The sequence below is a fragment of the Elephas maximus genome, chromosome 4 (genome assembly GCF_024166365.1).
Source record: "Elephas maximus indicus isolate mEleMax1 chromosome 4, mEleMax1 primary haplotype, whole genome shotgun sequence".
Classification (NCBI taxonomy): Eukaryota; Metazoa; Chordata; class Mammalia; order Proboscidea; family Elephantidae; genus Elephas; species Elephas maximus.
Window position 1 is genome coordinate 92,431,834 of NC_064822.1, and position 12,287 is coordinate 92,444,120.

Below are 12,287 nucleotides of genomic sequence, written 5' to 3' on the forward strand. Positions count from 1 at the left end.
TGGCAAGAGTTTAATAAAATATGCAAGTCATGCCTCCTGTTCTTTGGTTTTCTACTTTTGTTAGTTTGGACATCAGGTACAGAAAACTGAGTTCATTATATTTCTCAGTCTATGGCACATATTTATCTTTAGTTGGGATGTCACCTCTCTTGCTTGATTGATTGATTTTCTTTCATCTCCATTCCTCATGCCTATTCCTCTCCCCACCTATAGATAACCATTCTATTTTTAAAATATGTGTATTTTTTTGTGTGTTCTTACAAAATGACTATTGCTGTTTTATGTTCACATATCTTTAATTTATTTAAATGATGCTGTTATACATCTCATTCTGTCTCTTAGAAACTGACAATCAGCAGAGATGAGATAACAAGTAGCCCCCAAGGAAGAAAAAGCCCTGGAGGGAATTATTTGATGAATTCCAGCTCCCTTGATGTCTTACTAAGCTTCTTCATAGTTGTGTACTTTGAGATATACCTGTGCCCAATTGTAAGAATCTGTACATTTATCTAACTTAGCTTAAGTAACTTTCTCTTTCTTGCCCCCAAATTAAATCCCAACAAGGAAGGAGAGTATGATTTTGTTAACTTTTATTCTGAGTACATATGCACTGTGGTTATTAAAGTGATAGATAAAAATTGGCTAGCTCTTTGTACTGTGAATATATAGGAAATAATGAGCAGAATGTGAAGGCTACCTGTTCCAATAGATCATTGGACTACCCTGATAAAAAGATGGTCCTCTCAAAAAAGAAAATAACAGAATCTTTAACATACCAACGAACTAAACAGGTCAGTCTTCTCTGGGGAAATCTCAGATGAGGGAAATAATTAATAGCTAACTCTCCACCTACATTCAAAACAGATATCCTTATGGAAACTGCATGTTTGCGGGCATGAAGACCCTCCAAGAAATACCATATACCCAAATATCCCTCCTTAAACTGTCTATAAAACATACATTCTCTCTTATTCTGAGTAAGGATCATCTCCTTAGGGCATACAAAACTTAATTCTTCTCAGGCTTGCAACATGAGGTTATAGCGAAATTGAGATAGAGACATGGAGAGTATCTCAGAGAGCAAAATCAGAAGTTCCCAACTGGAAGATACTATAGTGCAACACCCAGATTCCATATCATGCAATGACTTGCTGCTCCAGCTGCCTACACACAGCCTTCAGCTGCCAGTCTCTGTAGGGATCACCTTGGCTTTAGAAAGCTACCTCACCCAAGGTTAGGCAAACCTCTTCCCAGGGTAGATTACATCCAATGACTGATGGACATGGGACTGTAAAGACCTGGTCATCTCAGTCCAACTCAAGAGAACTCTGAAAGTTCTTTCTAGTTCAAGGACTTCTCATGATTCAGCCAAGGTTCTCGCTGAGCCTACATCACAGCTCAGCTTCTCCCCTACCCAGCCCTGCTTCTTTCCCCTCCTTTTCATAGTTGTTGACCTCAAGGACATCACCAGGAATCTTTCGGTCTTGGGCAGAAACCAGCTTTTTATCAGCATGCTTTGAAAGCAAAAGGCAGTAAGTCAGGCTTTACTGAAATTTACACAGCTCTCTCATGCCTTAGAGCAAGCTAAAATATCAGCTATCCCTAGCCTCACAAGTTAATTTTATGTGTCAACGTGGATAGGCTATGGTGCCCAGGGGTTTGGTCAAACACAATTACAGATGTTGCTATGAAGATATTTACATGTGATTAACATTTAAATCAGTCGACCTTAAGAAAAGCAGATTACCCTCCAGAATGTGGATGGGCCTCATCCAATCAGCTGAAGGCCTTAAGAACAAAAAGTGAAGTTCTCCAAGGGAGGATTCTGTCTCAAGGTTTTAACATAGACAGGAGCTTCCAGCCTGTCACCTGACCTAGGAATTTTAGACACAAGACTGCCAGAGTTTCCAGCCTATTGCCTGACCTACAGATTTTGAACTTACCAGCCCCCATCATTGCATGAAAATGAATTCCCTTAAAATGAATCTCTCTCTCTCTGTGTACACACACACACACACACACACACACACACATCTATATACAATTAAAAAAAAAAGAAGGTTGCCACCTAGTTGATTCCAACTCATGGCAACCCTGTGTGTTGCAGAGTAGGACTGCATTCCATAGGGGTTTCAAGGCTGTGACTTTGCAGAAGCAGATGTCTAGGTCTTTCTTCCAAGGCATCTCTGGGTAAGTCGGAGCCACCAACCTTTTGATTAGTAGCCAAGTGCTTAACTATTTGTGCCACCCAGGGACTTCTGTCTATATACGTACATATAGCTGGTTCTGTTTCTCTGGAGAGCCCTGACTAATAAACAGACTTCAGCCCATTCCAGACTTTGACACTCCCACGTAATTTATTCATATAATTCACATAGTAGAGACCAGAGATCCCAAACTCTGACTCCAAGGGCCAAGGTGGAGAAGCCAATCAGGGTATGAGGGAGTAGATAAGCACATAGCAAAATAAGAGAATATAACCATGTATAAAAATATTCAAATTCAAAACTAAATGCTGTTGACTGGAGATAAATGTCTGCACTGTATATTTGGTTGTCAGATAGCTGCCAGAGAGCAGTCGGCAGCCCCCCAAAATAAGGAAAATGTGTAAAGAAATTGCCCAGTACATCCTTTGCTTTATGAGGCATGTGTTTGTTCAGTGTTTTGACATTTCATAACTGTCAAGAATATTTGATAAGCATGTTGTATTGTTGTTGTTAGGTGTCGTCAAGTCAGTTCCGACTCATAGAGATCCTGTGCACAACAGAACGAAACACTGCCCGGTCCTGAGCCATCCTTACAATCATTGTTATGCTTGAGCTCATTGTTGCAGCCACTGTGTCAATCCACCTCATTGAGGGTCTTCCTCTTTTCTGCTGACCCTGTACTCTGCCAAGCAGGATGTCCTTCTCCAGGGTCTGATCCCTCCTGACAACATGTCCAAAGTATGTAAGATGCAATCTCACCATCCTTGCATCTAAGGAGCATTCTGGTTGTACTTCCTCCCAGACAGATTTGTTTGTTCTTTTGGCAGTCCATGGTATATTCAATATTCTTTGCCAGCACCACGATTCAAAGGCGTCAATTCTTCTTCGGTCTTCCTTATTCATTGTCCAGCTTTCACATGCATATGATGTGATTGAAAATACCATGGCTTGGGTCAGGCGCACCTTAGTTGTCAAGGTGACATCTTTGCTCTTCAACACTGTAAAGAGGTCCTTTGCAGCAGATTTACTCAATGCAATGCATCTTTTGATTTCTTGACTGCTGCTTCCATGACTGTTGATTGTGGATACAAGTAAAATGAAATCCTTAACAACTTCAACCTTTACTCCGTTTATCATGATGTTGCTCATTGGTCCAGTTGTGAGGATTTTTGTTTTCTTTGTGTTGAGGTTCAATCCATACTGAAGGCTGTGGTCTTCGATCTTCATTAGTAAGTGCTTCAAGTCCTCTTCACTTTCAGCAAGCAAGGTTGTGTCATCTGCATAACCCCGGTTGTTAATGAGTCTCCCTCCAATCCTGATGCCCTGTTCTTCTTCATATAGTCCAGCTTCTTGGATTATTTGCTCAGCATACAGATTGAATACATATGGTGAAAGAATACAATCCTGACGCACACCTTTTCTGACTTTAAGCCAATCAGTATCCCCTTGTTCTGTCCGAACGACTGCCTCTTGATCTACGTAAAGGTTCCTCAAGAGCACAATTAAGTGTTCTGGAATTCCCATTCTTCGCAATGTTATCCATAATTTGTTATGATCCACACAGTCGAATGCCTTTGCACAGTCGATAAAACACAGGTAAACATCCTTCTGGTATTCTCTGCTTTCAGCCAGGATCCATCTGACATCAGCAATGATATCCCTGGTTCCTCGTCCTCTTCTGAAACCGGCCTGAATTTCTGGCAGTTCCCTGAAGATATACTTGATAAGCTTCTAACGAGCATCTGGCTGTGCTTCTTCCAAGACAGATTTGTTTGTTCTTCTGGTGGTCCATGGTATATTCTATATTCTTTGTCAACACCGTGGTTTAAAGGCATCAATTCTTCTTTGATCTTCCTTATTCATTGTCCAGCTTTCTCATGCATATGAGGCAATTGAAAATACCATGGCTTGGGCCAGGCACACCTTAACCTTGAAGTGACATCTTTGCATTTCAACACTTTAAAGAGGTCTTTTGCAGCAGATTTGCCCAAGGCAATGTCATTTGATTTCTCATTGCTGCTTTCATTCCCCTGTCTTTCGATACTTTCCCCATAGAACCCTTCAATATTACAACTCAAGGCTTGAATTTTTTCCTTAATTCTTTCAGCTTGAAAAGTGTCAAGCCTGTTCTTTCCTTTTGGTTTTCTAACTCCAGCTCTTTGCACATTTCATTATAATACTTTGTCTTCTCAAGCTGCCCTTTGAAATCTTCTGTTCAGCTCTTTTACTTCATCACTTCTTCCATTTGCGTTAGTTGCTCTATGTTCATGAACAACTTTCAAAGTCTTTTCTGATGTCCATTTCGGTCTTTTCTTTCTTTCTTGTCTTTTTAATGACTTTTTGCTTTCTTCATGTATGATGTCCTGGGTGTCATCCCACGAGTCATCTAATCTTCAGTCATTAATATTCAATGCATCAAATCTATTCCTGAGAGGGTCTCTAAATTCAGGTGGGATATACTCAAGGTTGTAATTTGGCTCTAGTGGACTCGATTTAATTTTTTTCAGTTTCAACTTGAACTTGCATATGAGTATTTGATAGTCAATTCTACAGTCAGTCACAGGTCTTGTTCTGGCTGAGGATCCTGAGCATCTCCATTGTCTCTTTCCACATGTGTAGTCAGTTTTATTCCTGTGTATTCCATCTGGTGAGGTCCATGTGTATAGTCACCATTTATGTTGCTGAAAAAGGTATTTGCAAAGAATAAGTCATTGTGATTCAGGGTTAACTGTGCTGGCAGAACAAAACAGCTGTTAAAAGATTACAATCTAGAAGTTGGGTAAACAGGAACCACACCCTGTCAACATGAGATAAGGTTGAAACAACCCATGAATTACTATCTCCTTCTTAGTATTTTTCTAGTCCCTTCCCCCTTTACAGGCTCCCACATGCACAGAAGAACACAGTGTGACCACTGTTTAACCATCCTTAGCCCTTCAAAGGTAGCAATGTAGTGCCAAAGATCAGTGCACTAGTGCTATATCCCATAATAAGTGATGCCAAGGGCTGCCGAGAGGACTCCATCTTCAATATCAGTGGGTTCCATCTTGGATTCCAGGTGCATGTGCAACCTAATTAACATGCACCACCTTTCAGAGAAGTACCTGCCTTTTGAAAGAAGCCCCCTAAATATTCATTACTCTGTAGTCTCCACTGAACCCATATAAGCCCATCTTTGCTTCCCTTTTCAAGTCAGTCTTTTGGAGAGGCTTAGTCCCCTACTGACTCCTGTTGCTTGACTCAAGCAAAATAAAGCTTACTGAAGATAAATTTTGTCTTTCATGTGTATTCTTACTTGGGGAACGACAAGGACCCTTTGTGTCAGATTGGAGACTAGTAACAATTGGTCTTGCAAAATTCTGTTGCATGATCTCCAGCATCATTTCTATCACCAAGGATGTATTTTCCAACTTCTTTGTTTCCACCTTTTGAATTCCAATCACCAATAATTTTTAATTCCTCTTGATTACATGACTGATCAATTTCAGACTGTAGAAGTTGGTAAAAATCTTCAATTTCTTCATCTTTGGCATTAGTGTTTGGTGTGTACATTTGAGTAATAGTTGTATTAACTCACCTTCATTATCCTGTTACCAATAGTGTTGTACTTCAGGATAAGTCTTGAAATGTTCTTTTCTATGATGAATGTGATGTCATTCCCCTTCAATTTGTCATTTTCAGCACAGTAGATCATATGATTGTCCAATTCAAAATGACAAATATCAGTCTGTTTCAGCTTACTAATTCCCTAGGATATCACTGCTTATGCATTCCATTTCATTTTTGATGACTTCCAATCTTCCTAGACTCATACTTTATACATTCCATATTCTGATTATTGATGGGTGTTTGCAGCTATTTCTTCACATTTTGAGTCATGCCACAACAGCAAATGTAGGTCCCAAAAGCTTTTCTCCTTCCAAATCATTAAGGTCAACTCTACTTTAAGGAGGTAACTCTTCCCCAGCTGTATTTTGAGTACCTTCCAACATGAGCGGCTCATTTTCTGGCACCATATCAGACAATGTTCTGCCTACTCATATGGTTTTCACTGGGCAATTTTTTCAGAAGTACACCTCCACGTCATTCTTCCTAGTTTGTCTTAGTCTGGAAGTTCAGCTGAAACCTGTCCACCACAGGTGACCCTGCTGGTATTTGAAATACTGGTGGCAGGGCTTCCAGCATCACAGCAACACACAAGCCATCATAGAACGATAAACTGACAGACAAGTAGTGGGCTGAAATACCATAGGAGCAGTATTGATGCCATCAATTTAAATTACTAACTGTCCAGGATCTTTTTTCTGAACTCTCTGATCTGCTATTTGGTATACTCAGTATCAATGCTACACTATGATTACAGTGAAACTGCATATGTTTTAAGATTTTTAAGGCAAGTGCCATGGGAAATTTTAGAGTGGAAAAAATACTTGAATGTAGCCCGGGAAGAATACACATAGGATCATTTAGTTCAATTAAGAGAAAAGAAGATACATCCAGACACAGATAATAGATGCCCCCCTCAAAAAACAAACACACTGGAAAACGTACACACACAGGGATATCGGAGGGTGTGACTTGTTCAGAGAATGTCATATATCCCAAAGGTGTAGAATTGTCCTGTTACATAGGATGAGTGGCTTGAGAGTATAATAACCCATGAGGTGAGGTATAGATTATAAAAGACCTCATAATATAGCTTTAGAAAGTTAAACTTAATTATGCATTTAATTTAAAAACTGAAATTTTCAAGTTAATTAGCTACAGAATCAGACATAAACTTAAAAATAAGAAAGTTCTTTACCTCAACCATTATACAACTTGGTGCTTAGTAATTTTAAAACTTATTTTTCTTGACCAATTTCCTTATTAATTTTAATAGTATATTCTTCCACCTTGTTATTAAATGCTTAAAAATAACTTGTGGACATTAGAATCACCTAATCATTCTGTATAATTTTTGACTTAGTGTACTAGTTTCATATGGCTGCTGTCACTAAATACTACAAGGAAGGTGGCTTAAACACCAGATATTTGTCTTATAGTTCTGGAACCTGGGAGTCCAATATCAGAATATCGTTTGTGTTGATTCCTTCTGAGGCTTTGAGGGAAAAAAATCTGTTCCATGCTCCTCTCCTATCTTCAAGTAGCTCCCGGTGTTCCTTGGCTTACAGTTGCAGCATCACTTGGTATCCTTCCTTGGTCTCCTTATCTGTATGTATCGTTTCCTCTTTTATAAGAACAAAAAACAAAAAAAAACCCATTGCCATTGGGTCGATTTTGACTCATAGCAACCCTTAGGACAGAGGAGAACTGCCCCATAGCGCTCCGAGGAGCGGCTGGTGAATTTGAACCACTGACCTTTTGGTTAGCAGACATAGTGCGCTGTAACTCTCAACTATTGCACCACTAACTCCCTGAAAATAAAAAACTGCTCAGAAATATTTTGAAAAATTTTGCGTTACATAGTGTTGGCTGTACACTCTACAGCCATTCTCCCCATGCTCAGAACTTCTTCACTGGTAGAACTTACCTTCCATTATAGCAACTGAAAATATTAGACAATCACCTTTCTAGCTTTCATTGCACTAGGACAAGAGACTGGGACTCAATACTGGCCACTGGGATGAGAGGATAAGTTTGACTCAGCCTCTTGGATTTCTTAAAGGATTTCTTTCTTAATAGAAACAAACACAGAAGGAAAGCTCCCTATGCAACTTGATAGTCTCTCTCTCTCTATAGTTCTACTCTGTCCTATAGGTCACTATGAGTTAGAATCAACTTGACAGCAACAGATTTAGTATTTTTGGTTTAGTATGTTTAAATTTTTCAGGATTACACATTCTCATAATTTTTTAACTAAAAACGTTCTCTAGTAATAACTTGATTATAATAAAAGAAGCTCTCCAGTAAAGCCAAACGGTTTCAACATACTTTAAATAATGTAATAAAATCCTTTCTGAGAACCTGTTTGAGGAAAGCCACACAGTCTGAGATTTCTCATAAGAAAATTTAATGCTGACATAAAGCTGCTGGAGCCAAATAATTATTATCAACACATACAAAACTTGTTATCAAAAGTTGAACAATGGGGACCATAGTCTCGGGGGACATCTAGGTCAATTGGCTTAACACAATTCACAAAGAAAATGTTCTACGTGGTACTTTGGTGAGTATTATCTGGGATCTTAAAAGCTTGGGAGTGGCCATCTGAGATACATCTGTTGTTCCCATCCCATCCAGAGCAAAGGAGAATGAAGAAAACCAAAGACATGAGGAAAATACTAGTCCATAGGACTAAAGGACCACATGAACCAGAATCTCCAGTAGGCTGAGGCCAGAAGAACTAGATGGTCCCCAGCTACCACCAGTGACTGCTCTGACAGGGATCACAACAGACAGTCCCAGATAGAGTGGAAAAATGTTGAACAAAATTCAAATTCTTCCCCCCTCCCCCCCCAAAAGGCTGGACTTTCTACAGGTCTGACAGAGACTGTAAGAATCCCTGAGACTATGGCTCTGAAAACCCTTCTAATTCAGAAATGAAGCCATTCCCAAAGCTCACTTTTCAAAGATTAGACAGCCTATAAAACAAACAATAACACACGTGAGGAACGTACATCTTAAAAAAAAAAAAAATTTTTTTTTTTTTTAGTTCAATCAAATATACAACACCAGATGGGCAATTCCTGCCCCAAAACAAAACAAGAAAGCAGGAAGGACAGGAACTGGACAAATGGGCACTGGGAATCTGGGGTGGAAGGGAGAGTGTGCTGTCACATTGGGGATAGTTACCAATGTCACAAAACAAAATATGTATGGATTTTTTGAATGAGAAACTAACTTGAGCTATACATTTTCACCTAAAGCACAATAAATTTTTTTTTAAAAAAGGGACAAGATGATTAATTTTTATCTTAATATCATTAACAGCAAGGGCCATGTGCTATCCCTGGAGCCAAATTAGGAAACCAAAGCAAAAACTCCTTTATTATGTCTGCTGTTCAAGGATGTGTTTCTTTCAGGTCAATATCCATTGCAGGTAACGTGCTAGCAAAATAAGCAGTGTTGCTAAGCAACAGGAAAAAAATGATGAAAAAAGCCATCTCTTTGAAGCAACAGCTGACAAGAGAGCTGTTGCTAAGTATCGTTTAACATGCATATAAAACTGAACCTTATGATCACCTCCAGTTAAGTGTGGACTGCCGCTCAGCACTGATAAGGCCTTTCAAGTTGAATAAAAGGTTAGGAATGGGATAAAATACAGACTCTTAGAAAATACTATAGATCTCTTTGCCCTAGGTGGTCTGAAGAGGACAGCCAGCTGGTGGGTCCCACATGCTCGTGCATTCTGAGCCTGAAATTGCTAATCAGTTATAATTGGGGTTGTTTGCCAAGGTGGTTTTCCTGCCTATATAGAAATTATACATGCAAGGGTATTAGAAGGCAGGAAAGGAAGTAATATGTGTATACAGGATGCTGTAAATTTAGTGCTACAGCCAGTAATTTATGGTATAACTTTTTCAGTAACTTATGCAAAAAGACTTACCTTGACTCTACTCCACACTATATGAAAAATTAACTTGAAATGGGTCATGGACTTAAGAGTATGATCTAAAACTATAAATCATCTAGAAGGAATCATAGGATCACATATTTGTGATCTTGAGATAGGCAAATTTTCTTAGATAGGAAGCAAAAAACAAAACATAAAAGAAAATAATTGATAAACTGGATTTTATCAAAATTAGAAGAAAGAAACTTCTGCGCTTTGCAAGACACTAGTTGAGAAAATGAAAAGATAAACCACAGATTAGGATGAAGTATTTGCAAAACATGCATCTGATAGAGGACTGGTATTCAGAATAAATAGAGAACTCACAAAACTCAATAATAAACAAACAACCCAATTAAAAAAATAAGCAAAAGATTTTAACAAACACTTCACCAAAGAAGATTAAAACATTTAAATCAGGAAGGCAAATAAGCACATGAAAAGAAGCTCTACATCATTAGTCATAAGGGAAATGCAAATTAAGTCCACAATAATCTTCAACTTCACACATATTACAATGGCTAAACAACACAACAAAACAAAACCTGACATTACCAAGAGCTGCTAAGGATGTAGAGCAACTGGAACTCTCATCCATTGTTAACGGAATTTAAAATGGTGTAGTCAGTTTGGAGTTTCTTTTAAAGTTAAATATACACTTAACAAATGACCCAGCAATCCCACTCCTCTTTTAGGTATTGACTCAAAATAAATAAAACTTGTATGTCTGTACAAGAGCGGGTATGTAAGTATTCATTAGTAGCTTTATTCTTAATACCCCAAACAATCCAAATGTATCAACTGTTAAATGGATAAACAAACTGTGTTAAAACCCTACAATGGAATAAAAAAAACAAATCAAACCCATTGCTGTCGACTGATTCCCATTCACAGCAACCGTATAAGACAGAGTAGAACTGCCCCAGAGGGTTTCCAGGGAATGGCTGGTGGATTTGAACTGCTGACATTTTGATTAGCAGCAAAATGCTTACCCACTGCAGCACCAGAGCTCCAAACAATGGAATGGTACTCAGAAATTAAAAAAGAATGAACTACTAATAAATACAATCACATGAAGAAATTTCAAATATGTTATGGTAAGTGAAAGAAGTTAAAACTCAGAAAGCTACATATTATAGGATTCCTTTTATGCGACAGGTGGGAAAAGTCAAAACTACAGTAACAGAAAGTAAATCAGTGGTTGGTTGCCCAGGGGCTAGGGGTGAGGAAGGGATAGTTTGCAAAGCTGCACAAACAAATTTTTGTAGTGATATAAGTGTTTCTATATATTGAATGGAAACCCTGGTGGCGTAGTGGTTAAGTGCTATGGCTGCTAACCAAAGGGTAGGCAGTTCAAATCCACTAGGCGCTCCTTGGAAACTCTATGGGGCAGTTCTGCTCTGTCCTATAGGGTCGCTATAAGTCGGAATCCACTCGACGGCACTGGGTTATATGTTGAATATGATGGTGATTACTGACTATACATTCTTAAAAATACGTAAAACTCTATACTTTAAAAGGGTGATTTTATTTAATGCAAGGATATTACCCCTCAATAATCCTTACCCCCTAAAATAACAACGACAAAACTCATTTGGAAACACTGGTGGCGCCGTGGTTAAGTGCTACGGATGCTAACCAAAGGGTCGGCAGTTGAAGTCCGCCGGGCGCTTCTTGGAAACTCTACGGGGCAGTTATACTCTGTCCTATAGGGTCGCTATGAGCCGGAATGGACTCCACTGTTTGTTTTTTTTGTTTTTTTTTTTTTTTAACTCAATGTCAAAGGTGGGAAACACATTTAGCCTTCTGCAAGTAAAACTGCAGAATTACATAACAAAGGGCTGGGATGCAGGGAAAAGTGAAGAATTAGGGCCAGTAATTCATTCCCCACACTACTTAAGCCAAACTGGTCATGCACAGTTCTAAAGAGTGTTTTTTGACTAAGGGTTGTCATGGATAATTAGAGCAAGGTAACATCAGCTACTTTCCTAGAACCACACTAGCAAATTATGATGAAAGCTAGTCTCAGATAAAATTTTACCACACATAGTGACATCTATCCAACAAATATTTTTTAGAAGAAGGAAGATAACAGTTTACATAGCTGTTGTTATGTAAAGCTGTTCTGTAAGCCTGATGCTTCCTATCTCTTTTTTTTTTTCCAGCCCTAACCTGATCGGTTTTTTTTTTTTTTGAACCGGATCTTGAGGGTAGTGATAGTTCAGTGGTAGAATTCTTGCCTTCCGTGAAAGAAACCTGGGTTCGAGTCCCAGCCAACGCACCTCATGCACAGCTTCCACCCATCTGTCAATGGAAGTTTGCGTGTTGTTATGATGCTGAACAGGTTTCAGTGGAGCTTCCAGAGTAAGATGGACATGGAAAGCCCTGAGATCTACTTCTGAAAATAAGCAATCCATCATGCGGATCGCTCAGGACTGGGCAGTGTTGCTTTCTATTCTCTTGTGCATGGGGTCCCAGTCTACCAATAACAACAACTTGATCATGCATGAACAGTTTACTTGAGG

General features: G+C 39.0%; 1 pseudogene; it reads left to right on the forward strand.

The window, feature by feature from the left end:
* The window catches only part of LOC126076290 (uncharacterized), a 308,689-nt pseudogene that overhangs the window by 137,272 nt on the left and 159,130 nt on the right, over positions 1–12,287 (forward strand).